Below are 12,504 nucleotides of genomic sequence, written 5' to 3'. Positions count from 1 at the left end.
TTTGAGTTTATTTTAATATTGTTAAAAGTTATGTCGTAGAAGTTTTTTAAAGTTCCTATTTTTGGTCTTTGAATCATTTTATTTTATGTATGAAATATAATCTATTAAAAGAAAAGGAAAAAAATCTTTAAAAAACTGCTCATTTTTTAAAGGAATTTAATTTTTAAGTATTTTATTATTACTTGCACCTAAAATTTAGCATCATTATATATATATCATGTATAATTTTAATTTTAGTTTCAATTTTAAATTTTATATTTTTAAAATTTATTTTAAAAAAAGGCAGTTAGCATTTTATTAGGAACAAAAATATACATTTTATTTAAACAAAAAAAAAAGATTACGTTAAAACAGTTTTTAACGTAAACAATTTTTTAAAAACTGTTTTTAATTTCTGTTTTTAAAAAAATGTTTTTGTTATTTAAATTGTTATTTATTATTTAATATATCTACAAATTTTGTGGTGCTGACACGTGTCACTTTTTCTTCTCCTTTTATATATAGATAGATTTGTGCTTTATTTTCCGGCTTTATATTTTATAATAGATTTATTGGGCTGCAATTATTTTTTTCTTTTGATAGGCTTTTGATGATAATCTCTTGAATTGTTTGTCAAAAGTTTTTTCTTTTGTAATTTTGTGCTTTAATAGAGAGAAGATTTGGATTAGATTATGAAAAGTCAATTTTTTGTATTAAAATTATATATGCTTGAAGATATGTTGCATGAAGGATGAAGAAAGTCTACACAGAAACTGAAATTTTTGATTTTAAGAAAATAGTAATTAAGTCGCAGGTCTGACACTATCTTTGTAGTTGTTCTTGGTGGAATAGTCTTAGTTAGAGAGGAGCACACTTCAATAGATTAACACCGACTCCAGAAGAAGGTAACTACAAACTAAGAAATTTATTTGATGTCACACATCTATGTGACAACAGTTTGGTGATAGCTTGGGTTTAGCACCAAACGGTTGTTTTATATATCCTTGTATTCTCCAATTTAAATTTTTGATTTAGTTGCTTGGTCTCTCCTAGAAATATTATCAATCCAATCAAATGAAATTGTTAAGTCTCACAATAACTTTTAAGAGATATAGAAGTACATTATATTGTATATCTTAATTAGTAGGAACATAACATAGTATGACTTCTGAGTTTATTCCTAAGGATTTAAGAATATGTAATTATGCTAAATTTTCATACTTCTTCAACTTCTAATATATAGCTCAATTAACTTACTAAAATATGTATAATAACATTATAACTATAAATGAACAATTTTAAAATAATAATATGGGTTACACGTGCAATTAAAAGTAGAAAACCCCCAAGTTAAAAATTAAATTATCAAAATGTCCTTATAAACTCATAATATTTATGGACAAAAATGTAAATATACATTAATTGTAATAAATATTATTACATTCTATTTAACACTATTATTATATATTTATGAATAAAAATATAAATACATATATATATACACGATTTTTTTACTTCACTTAAAATTACACTTACAATAATTTATACAAAAATTGAAAATATATATTGTAATAAAAATGAGAAAATTAACTTTATGTCTCTGTATATTCTTCTAAATCATGAGTTTGTATTTGATGTAGCTATTAGCTTTCTCTGGTTTTCATCAATCTCACTTGTTATGTATGTACAATATCTTTAGATTATAGGCTTATTTTTCATTTTGGTTCTTGTTTTTATCTATTTAATAATGTATAACTCACATAAATACCATAGTGTAAAACCTAAATTACCTTCTATCCCTATTATTTTTGTAATTACATAAATCCCATATTTTTTAGGCATTTCGGATACATAATTAAGGATCCGGATACATTATTGTTGATACAATATGTATCAATCTGTTGCACTTATTAAGGGGGGAAAAAAGCTGGAAATCAAATTAAGATCTTATAGTATCCATTTGTTGCACTAATTAAGGGGGGGGGGGGGGAAGCTGAAAATCAAATTAAGATCCCATAAATTAGGTTTCCATTCCAAATTATTGTCAAGAATTCAAAATCCTATAGTGTAACAAACCAAAAAATTCAAAAATTAAATTTATTCTTCTTGTTCATCGTTCTCTCTGTTTCATAAAACTTTTGTCAAAATTTTTGATAAACGAGGTGAGTTATGAAGGATACAAAAGTGATGGAATTGTTGTTGGACAAACGATTTCTTTTGTGAATCTTCAAGTTTATCAAATATTCTTTCGATTTTGATTCAAGATTGTCGAAAATTTTGAGATTCAAAATTCTTCTCCAGTTCATTGAAGATCCTTTCCGTTTTGATTCAAAATTGTTGAAAATTTTTGAGTTTCAAAATTATTCTCCTAGTTCATTGAAGATTCTTTCAATTTTTGATTCAAAATTATCAAAAATTTTGAGAAGATACATCATGAAGATTCTTTCAATTTAAATTGATAAGTGTTGTATTTCTACTAGATACATTAAATAAGAAAGTGTTGCCATAAGATTTTAGGTCTGAGATCTATACATTATTATTTGGTAATTGTTATGTATCATATACATTTAGTATAAATTCGAATCTACGTATCATAACTAAAAAAATAGTGCATGATACATTATTATTTATGTATCTTATTTTGTTTGAGAAATACTATATTTTAAAATAAAAAAAATAAAATTATCAAAAATTTTGAGAAGATACATAATGAAGATCCTTTCAATTTAAATTGATAAGTGTTGTATTTCTACTAGATACATTAAATAAGAAAGTGTTGCCCATAAGATTTTAAGTTTGAGATCTATACATTATTGTTTGGTGATTGTTATGTATCAGATACATTTAGTATAAATTCGAATTTACGTATCATAACTAAAAAATTAGTGTATGATACATTATTATTTATGTATCTTATTTTGTTTGAGAAATACTATATTTTAAAATATAAAAAATACATTATACATGTAATTGTTCCAAAATAGCTTATTTTTTGTGTGTGATAAATAACACAAAGTTCATGTATCAAGTACATTTATATTGAACATGATAAACACTAATCAAAGATTCAACAACATTAGAGTTATGTATCAATACCTTAAATATGAACATTATACATTGCATAAAACAAAGGTTTTTATAGCAGTGATGTATCAGATCAATGATAACACTAACAAAGACTAATTTAAGACTCAAAATAACGAGATACATTAAAAATTTGTATCTTTGATAGTGATGGCCGTGCTATGGCAGATCCAACTTTTTTTTTTGAACGTTTTTCAATAGTAGAAACATTAAAAGAAAATAAATATTTTTCAAGAAAGATTTTCAACGACAATATAATTAACTAAAATTGCAAAGGTTCAATAAGATTTCAATGAGGGCAGGGGGCGGAGGTAATTTTATTTTTATTTTTTAAGATGAAAAAAATAAAAAATACTAATAAAAGAAATCAAAAATTGAAGTGATGGAAAGAAATCTACCTCTTGAATAATTTGAAATCATTAATTGGAAATAGAAAAGATTTGAAATTCAAAAATAGATTAATTGATAAACTTGAGAGAGACACCTTCTGAAAATCAAAAATGAATTTGAAATTTGTAACTGCTAAAGAAATGGAGAGAATTTAGGGATAAAATGGAGGAGTGAAATGGGAGTGGGAAATGTGTGTGTAGGCTGAAAATAGGAGTGAAATATTTATGTATCCGGAAGATTTTATGAATTGGGGAAATTAAGTGTCACGCCCCGAGCCTACACCCTGGGCGGGACCGGCACCCAGAGACCATTTCTGGCCCCAAGCGAACCCTTGGCCTGGCTTTCTTAACTCAGCGGAAACCTCAACAGAATAACTCAATGCAAATGCAAGGTTACAAAACAACTTAACTTATAAAATCTGGCCACAAAGGCAACTCGAACCTCAAAATAGGATATTTACATATATACATAGATGAGAAACTCAAAACTAACTGACTGACTGTCTGTCTATGAAGCCTCTAAAATACTGAGATGGATGTTGGGACAAACCCCGCAACATCCTAATAAAACAAAAACTAAGAACACAAAATAATTGAGTCCTCCGGAATGCAAGGATTACTCTGTAGTGCTCAGCTGGATCAACGACGTGCAGGATGCTGATCTGGGGTACTTGTATCTGCATCGTCATAAGATGCAGGCCAACTGACATCAGTACATTGAATGTACGAGTATGCAAGATGAAAAGCTAAACCGCAACTTAAGCTTGAAAAGAGTACAAGAGAACACTTACCTTGGCTCTGTTCGACTTATGAATAACTGAACTCAATATATAAAGCAATAAGACACATGCAATATATAAAGCTTGCAAAACAATGTAAATAACTTAGCTCGTTAATGATAAAACAATAACAACTCAACTTTACTTATATAAAAGTAATATAACTTTAGTGGGAGATTCTTTAACCGACAACCACCACTATGAGCCCTAGTGGTGGTACAACGTTTTACCTCACGTTGCCCAAGGACCATCCTATACCTGGCCGTGATATAGGAAGTTATCTTTACTAAGTGGATCCACTAGCTTAACTTTCGTGATCATCTAAAAAGTATGACCCGAGAAAATTCCATTTTGGCCGTATGGTTCTTATGGAGAGTTGAGTTAATATGAACTCGTGTCCCCAACTCGGTGCTCAAGACTACTCCCAAAAATATACTTTAGCTTATAAGTGTTTTAAATACATCTTTCTTTAGTTTGAGATAATTGCTCAAAATCTAGCCCAAAGGCTCACTTGGAATCGATGTTCCTTTTTCTTGAAAACTAGCCCAAAGGCTCTTTTGGAATCATAGTTCCTTTCTTACTCAAATGTAAAAAAAAAAACATTTAGAAACTTCTTCGGGAAATATGTAGTTCCTTAATAACTTTTGAGAAAATGGACTCGACTTTATGCTCTTGACTTAGCTTGAAACTTGAGACTCTTCACTTGGCTTGAACTCTATAATCTTTACTCGACTTGAAACTTGAACCTTAAAACGAAGGTAAAACGTTTAATAACGGCTCTTGAAAAGCTTTAGAGACTTGCTTGAACTTACCTCTTAACTTTGCTTAACTTGACTCTAACTTCACTTTAACTTGATACTAACTCGCCTTGAATTGAATTATGTATTCAAGGTGTATGATCACACGTTTTTGGATGAGTTCTTGACGTTTAGAAGTACCTTGGAGTGTTGGAAACAACTAGGAAACATAGGTACAATACCTAGGAACAAGCATGAGAAAGTGTGAAAAGGATGGGGGAACTTGGCGTCCTTGGCGCTCTGCAAGGCGCGGAGCACCAGCCCTTGAAGCTCAGAGGGGACCTGCTAGGCGCGGCGCCCCAAGGGAGAGAGCTCAGAAGCTCTTTTGGGGCGCGCTGGCAGGCGCGACACGCCACCCCTTTCCCCAGAAAAACTCGACTTTTCTCCCTCTTTTTCCAACTCTAAACCACCCTAAATTCAAGGGTTTCAACTCCAAACACTAAAGATAATAAAATCCCTCAACATACAAGAGATTCAACTCAAAAACACAATCAAATCATGTACTAAACCAACAAGAACTTCCAACAACACAACCAACAACTTCAACAACACAAACCAACAATTTCAACAACCTAACCAAGCTTTTCTCGGAAATAAAACGAGTTGGGCGTGTGGGGGAAAGGATCAACCCAACACTAAGAACTCACATACCTAGTGGGGATCACCCCCGATGATATCCACGACGGAAACTTGCTTGATCTCCTCTTTCTCCTCTTCTTCTCCTCTTCTTTTCTTCTTCTTCTCCTCTTCACTCCCAAGCCCTAGCTCTCACTCTTTAAAATGGGACCAAATGATCCAAAAATCAGCCTAACACAACAATATAACCCCAAAAGAAATGGCTAGGGAAAAGACCAAAATGCCCTAAAAATTTCCGGACGGATTCCCTGCCAACTGCCCAACTTTCAAAGGGCATAACTCGCCCATACGAACTCGGAATCGAGCAACATCGGTGGCGTTAGAAAGATCATTCCAAGGGCTTTCCAAACATAACTGGAACTACTCCTAAATCATCCCGAACTAGGAGTTATGACTTCTCAAAGTCGGCCAAAAACTCACTGATTTCTACACAACCAATTTTCCAGATTTTTGAATTCCTTCCAAAAATGACTATTTCTGATTTTTAAGCCTCTTCATAGTTATTTCAACTTACCGGATGTTACATTAAGGGATTTTTGAAATTTTAAAAAAAGGTAGGGATAAATGGATATTAAGGTAAGTAAATGTGTGTTTATAAGTAATTTTTCCTTTAATAATAATTAAGATCTATAATTTAGAATATCGATTATTTCCCATACAATTTTCATTTCCATTTTTTTTTGCTTTATTTATTTTAATGTAGTATATAATCATATGTATTGTAGTGGTGTAGTGTTGTCACGAGCATGATCATTGAAGTATTTTTGTTCAATTGTCAGATATCATTTTCATATATTTTGAACTTGACTATCAAATAGCTAGAAAAGTATCACATTCATGGAACTTTTTTTTTTTGTCTTTTCTTACTCAATACGTGTTGCAATAATTTTAGATGATTATGTAAAATATTGAACAAAATAACTTGGGATACACGTGCAACGTACATGTCCAGAGACTAGTATATATATAAAAGAGAACCCTAGGCCCGCCTACGTGGCGCCACCACAAACCAAGATTCCCTTTTAATTTATTTATTTCCAAAATTAGACTTCACTTCCATGAAAAGTTGTAACTTTTATGAAGAGTTGCAACTTTTATGAAGAGTTGCGACTTTTATGAAAAGTTTTGATTTTTATGAAAAGTTGTAACTTTTATGAAAGGTTGTGACCTTTCTGATAAGGTACAATAAGCACTTATTAACACTACCCTTCGTTGTCTATAAATAGAGGGATTTCCCCTCATTTTAAAACAACGAAAATTTTGAACTACTTCTTCTTCTTCTTCTGCACAATTAAATATTCGTGTACTTTGATGCTGTTGAGTTGCTCAATGAAACCATTATTTTTGTATAAATATACTGGTGAATAGAATCATTCTATACTGACCGGATCTATTCTTTTAACCCTTGGGTACTAGAGGGGAATAATTTCCTTAAGGGGACAATGTGCATTCAGTGGACTCGATTTTTTCCCTTTTGTTTCATTTGATTGTTATAGATCCTGGTATGTTTTTTACAGTCACTAATTTATGCTTATGTTATCAATTGTTTTTTTTTAGTACATGTTTTAAACTTTGTTGTTTATGTTTATGCTTTTGATCATTATGTAGCTATATTAATCAAGAGTTTGACGTAATCATTAGACTATTGGTGTCATGTAGATTAGAATTCTTAAACTTGTAAAATAAATGACTTTGATCTTTATAGAGTTTTCAGTGGTTAAAAGATCCTTGGGATGTCCAAGAAGGGACTTTTGAGTGTTCAAAAGTTATGGTGGTTCCACACTACCTTGGAGTTTTAGTTATTTCAACTTTCTATCTTATCGAGGCATTCAATCGATTAGTGACATAAAAAATATAATGGAATGTAGGATTGTAAGTATTGTACTCAACCTTAATCAAAAGTTTGGGGTTACAAATGTTGGATTGGAGTCAATTAATTACCCCTCAAAGTAGGATGAATCCATATTAATCAAATATTAAAGAAATAATTAATTATCTCCTTGTAAACATTAGATTAAAAGTCGCAAAAAATAAAGTTTTAACCATATTGATTGAAACATAAACAACAAAATATGCCTTGTGGCTATCAAAGTAGTGTCATCGAGTGCGAATGATTTTGAATAAGGGACTTGCCAAGACATCATTTAATCCAAATTATTTGAGCGACATACGTTATTCCATTGAACTCCAAGAGATGTGTTTTTAAATTTTAATTAACTTATCAAGTGAACAACTAATTATATAAGATGTATAATAAGATGTATAATATTTAGATTATGTATGTAGAGGTCTTTGAATAGGAGAAAACTGTCGCAATTGATGAATAAAATGTTTGTACCACCTTTTGAAAATACAAATATAAACAATTAAACAATTACATATCTTTTCTAAAGACTTTGGTGATGAATAACTAAAGTCAAATGATGAATTAATAATAAAATGCATAAACACTTGGAATAAAAAATATTCTTGACAATTTATCATAGGGTTGTACCCACTCAAAAATACTCATATTATCAAATTTTCAGAAGTAGATTATTGACGTAGTTCACGCGCGAAAAATTTACCTAGTTTATAAATATAATAAAGAAAAATTTCGAGAAAGCAGTGTGGACTGACACCCCTTGGTATAAGGTGGGTCCACCCTTGACCAATAGCGGAATTAGGATTTTCAATAACGGGGTTCAAAATTTGAAAAAAAAATAGACACATGAAATAGTACATCTACTATATATACCTAAAAAGTTATTTTAATCATGTATATATTATATAATTTTCCGCCGAATAGGGTTTGGACGAACCCCTAGTAAGGTGGCTCCGCCACTGCCCCTGACAATCACATCTTGCAAATGGCTAGTGTTAAAACAAAAAATAGTTTTATGACTTTAATGTAATAGTAGTAGGTAAAGTTTAGTGACCTTAACCCTCGTAATGTCATTTTTGTTCATTTATTTATTTCTGATTTGTATATGATATATATCTGTTTGAAGTTCATAAAACGAATTGACATTGACTCAAGGTGGAAGAAGCAAACATTACACCTATCTTGTGTATAGGCATAACTAATATGATTAAATATTTTTTCTTGTTACATTCGAGAAGAAGGGGATATGTAATTTACATATTATAACAATTGTAATTTTGAGTTTTTTTATTTTTTATTTTTAAAACACTTACTAGGACACTTAGAGGTGAATGGTGAGTTGCTCATCTCAATTCTCACAGATACGACAGCGTTACACTTTGTTCCAGGTAGCTCCCAACTAAAGTTATCCAGTTTTCATATTCATAACCTCTAAAAATTAATTTAAAACTTTAAGATATCTTTTGACATTTTCTCATTTTTATCTATATAAATTCGTTTTTTTTGGTTTCATGAGACTCTAATCCAAATTTATTCATTTCTTTCTATAGTTAAAGTAGTAGTGTTTATATCATTTTGTACTATTTGATTTATGTTTTAGTTTGACTCGATGAGAAGACTCTTTAATTTTAATTGATTATGGGAGAAGGTGTTGACAAGAACTCAGAAAATTATGTAGTAATTCTATATTTCTTTTTCCATCAACATTGTTATGATTAAAGTTTTAAGAAGCATGTGTATATTGTATTTTTTTTTCTTGTATATATTTTTTGTATGCTTTCTCTCCCTATTAGACTTCTTTAATTTAATTTTCTACGAATTTCTATAATTTTATCAGGCTCAAATGAGTTATTTGTGACTTTATTGTAAGTTTGCTACTACTAACCAACGTTTAGATTTACCGTTGGTTGCCTATTAAGGAATGACTTTTAAACGTTAAAATATATCCCTCATTTGATGTTTCTTGTCAGACTTTTAAAGATTTATTTGTGATTGTTACATTTTACTACTCATTACAAGCATGTTATCGTAGAATTCTAATTGTTCTAACCACATACCCAGAAACTAATATTATCTATACTATTCTAGCTATGTTTATATAAAATTAAAAGGCCTTTATATCCTTTAATTTACCATTATCCCTATAATATTTTGTGCTAAAAAGTAATTTTACATTTAAATAAATACTAATCCATTAGTTACTTTTTATAAAAATAACCAAAAAGTAAAAGTTTAATAAAGGCAATAAAGTGTGAAATATATCCGTTCAAATGGCCCCAAATGTATTCAAGTGACTAGCTTTTAATAAGCCAATGATCATATTTTATTTTATTTATTTATTATATTAAAAGTGGGAAGATCGTAAGTCTAAAATTGGATTACGAAAATCCCCTTCAAGTTTCTTAATTAAATAAAAAAATAACAGCTATGTTGACCAAATACATTGTTAAAGGCTAGAATTTATCATTTTCCACTAGTTCAAGTTTCATCCTCTTGTTTTACTCACTTAATTTTTTATTTGTTGGTTCCTTCTTTTTTAATTAATATATATATATTGTTTTGTTTAGATCTTCTCATTTTGTATCATATGATGGCAGGTATATCTACCGCTTTCTATGTGGATTGACTAGATGTTACAAAGGTATTTTCTATAATTTTCATTCTTTATTTTAAAAATTTCTTACCATAATCTCTTTTAAGTTAGAGTTTTTGATAAATCAATAAAATATCTATTGTTGGATGGAAATTCTTTTTTATATTTCATTCATTCATGTATATATAAATGATTATTGTTTTGACTTTCATCGATTACTAGCTAGCAATCTTAAATTTACTAATTGGATAGTAATGAAGAACATGCCAATTTTATTTCAAAACTCTACAACAGCAAAGTGGTATCAAATTTTTTGAATATATTTCAGTTGTATGGAATAGTTACATCGGATCGATCATAGAGGCGTCAAAAATGATTGTATTTGTGTCCATAGTGAAGCGGATAATCTGGAAATCCATAGAGTGGATTGGGTACATATATTTAGGAGTTCATTCTAACATTTTCTCTTACAATGAGAGTTTTCTGATTTATCTCTAAAATCTTGTATAAAATGGTATGATAGACAAGAAGGTCCTAAAACATTTATAAGTGTTATTATACATTGAGATGGGTCCATACTAATAAACCTGTAGACGAGTGAGTAACAATTTTCCTATCAAATCAGATAAAAAAAATCATTTCCTATTACTTTTCGTTTGAGTTTTGTTATTTTTATAGTTGTTTCTTTTATTTTTAATTGAATTGATTGTCAAATCCAGATAATATCTTGGCATATTAAGAGTCTAAGCAATTTTGGGATATGTTATTCATATTTTTCTTATTTCTTGATTTGTTATTGTATAAAATGATTTTTTTTTGTTATTTTTTACGCTATGCTACAATTCTTTATTTAATCATAATAGCCGTAGTTTTTATTTCTAAAAGAGGAAATAATTGTGATCTCTCATTATTTTTCCTGTGGTATATTTTGGAGTAAGCTTTTTAAACTTTCAGTGTATTTGTTCACTCTTTCCTGGTTTATTGCACGGCGAAATATCTTTCTCTTAATGAGTAAGAAAGAAATGTCATCAGCATGTTAGTAAGAACCCTTATTAATTAATTAATTTGAAATAAATTTGAAGTTTGTCCTTTTATAATATGTGCAGACCAAAATTCATATATATTTTCATCAAATTTGTTGATTGATAGATAAATATTCATTAAGAATAAGAAGTATTCTCAAAGTGGAATGTCACACATGAATTCGAACTATATAAAGGCATTTAAAAGGTTGAAGTTTAACTCAAATCTCTTTTTCTGCTCCTTTGTGTGCTCTCACATCTTATATGCATACACCATAGAGGTTGGAATTGGAATAGTTGTGAAGAAACAACATAACTATCCCACTATTTTCTTCTTACGAGAGTATAAAAGGACTAGTAAATCATTAAAACTAGTGCGCCTGCATATGTTGTAGACCGATCGAAAGCAAAAAAATAAAAAATGCAGCAACTTGAATTCTTGATATTTACTCAAGGCCAAAGAAGCAGAAGATTAAATAATTACCTCTTACAATATACATATTAATAGAGTAAACCAAATGACCACCACTAGTCCAAGCAATTGAAACAGTACTTACTTCACAACCACTCAGCGACAAAGGTTATTCATCTCCATATATGTTAGGGATTATATAGCTTGCCTTATATGGGGGTTTTCTGATGAATAGGTGGGCGTGCATCCATTGATGATAACTTATGAGAGATGAAGGGCATTGTTGGCCTTGATTTTGGAGTTTCAAGCAAACAAGAGCATGCTAGATTGATGATAAAAACCAAAACATCTTTTACTCTATCATCAGGATATGGAAGGCGTTCATCCAGCAAATCGCTAAGCTGCTCAGGATCTATAGTCGATGAATTTGCTAGCACAGTAATGTATTCCCCAAGATGCTTTCCTTTGACTATCTCCAATGATAATACTCCAAAGCTATACACATCACACATTTGCGTAACCTTCATTGTATATGCAAGCTCTGAACAACACAATTTCCAGAACAATATTAAGAATTTAAACATGTAAATGAGATAAAAACAAGTGTTTGGATATAACCATATGTGCCTGCAAACACACTGCAATTGGATGAGTCCGGCTTGAGAATCTTTGCTATTCCAAAGTCTGCAATACGAGCTTCATACTCAGAATCAAGCAACACATTACTGTTTGATATGTCTCGATGAACAATCGGTGGTGAACAGTCTCTGTGCATGTAAGATAAAGCAAAAGCAACACCCTTGATGATATTCACCCTTTTAAGCCAATCCAATTTCTTGGACTCAACTTCATTGCTCAAAATACTAGACAAACTCCCCCTCTCCACATACTCGTAAACCAAGAACGAGTGTTGTGCTTTCGAACAATAGCCGTAGAGGTTCACAATGTT

The 12,504-nt window shown here is 30.2% G+C and overlaps 1 long non-coding RNA gene across 1 annotated transcript; it reads left to right on the top strand.

Moving 5' to 3' along the window:
* The first annotated feature begins 10,084 nt into the window (after positions 1 to 10,084).
* On the top strand, positions 10,085 to 11,913 carry LOC107058450 (uncharacterized). The gene is made up of 2 exons (XR_001472024.1): positions 10,085 to 10,169; positions 11,791 to 11,913. It is a non-coding gene; the product is annotated as an uncharacterized lncRNA (long non-coding RNA).
* The last annotated feature ends 591 nt before the right edge of the window (positions 11,914 to 12,504 follow it).

This window comes from Solanum tuberosum, unplaced genomic scaffold (genome assembly GCF_000226075.1).
Source record: "Solanum tuberosum cultivar DM 1-3 516 R44 unplaced genomic scaffold, SolTub_3.0 scf00517, whole genome shotgun sequence".
In the NCBI taxonomy this organism is placed as follows: Eukaryota; Viridiplantae; Streptophyta; class Magnoliopsida; order Solanales; family Solanaceae; genus Solanum; species Solanum tuberosum.
Note: the sequence above shows the minus strand (reverse complement) of the source record. Positions and strands in the feature narration are given on the sequence as shown.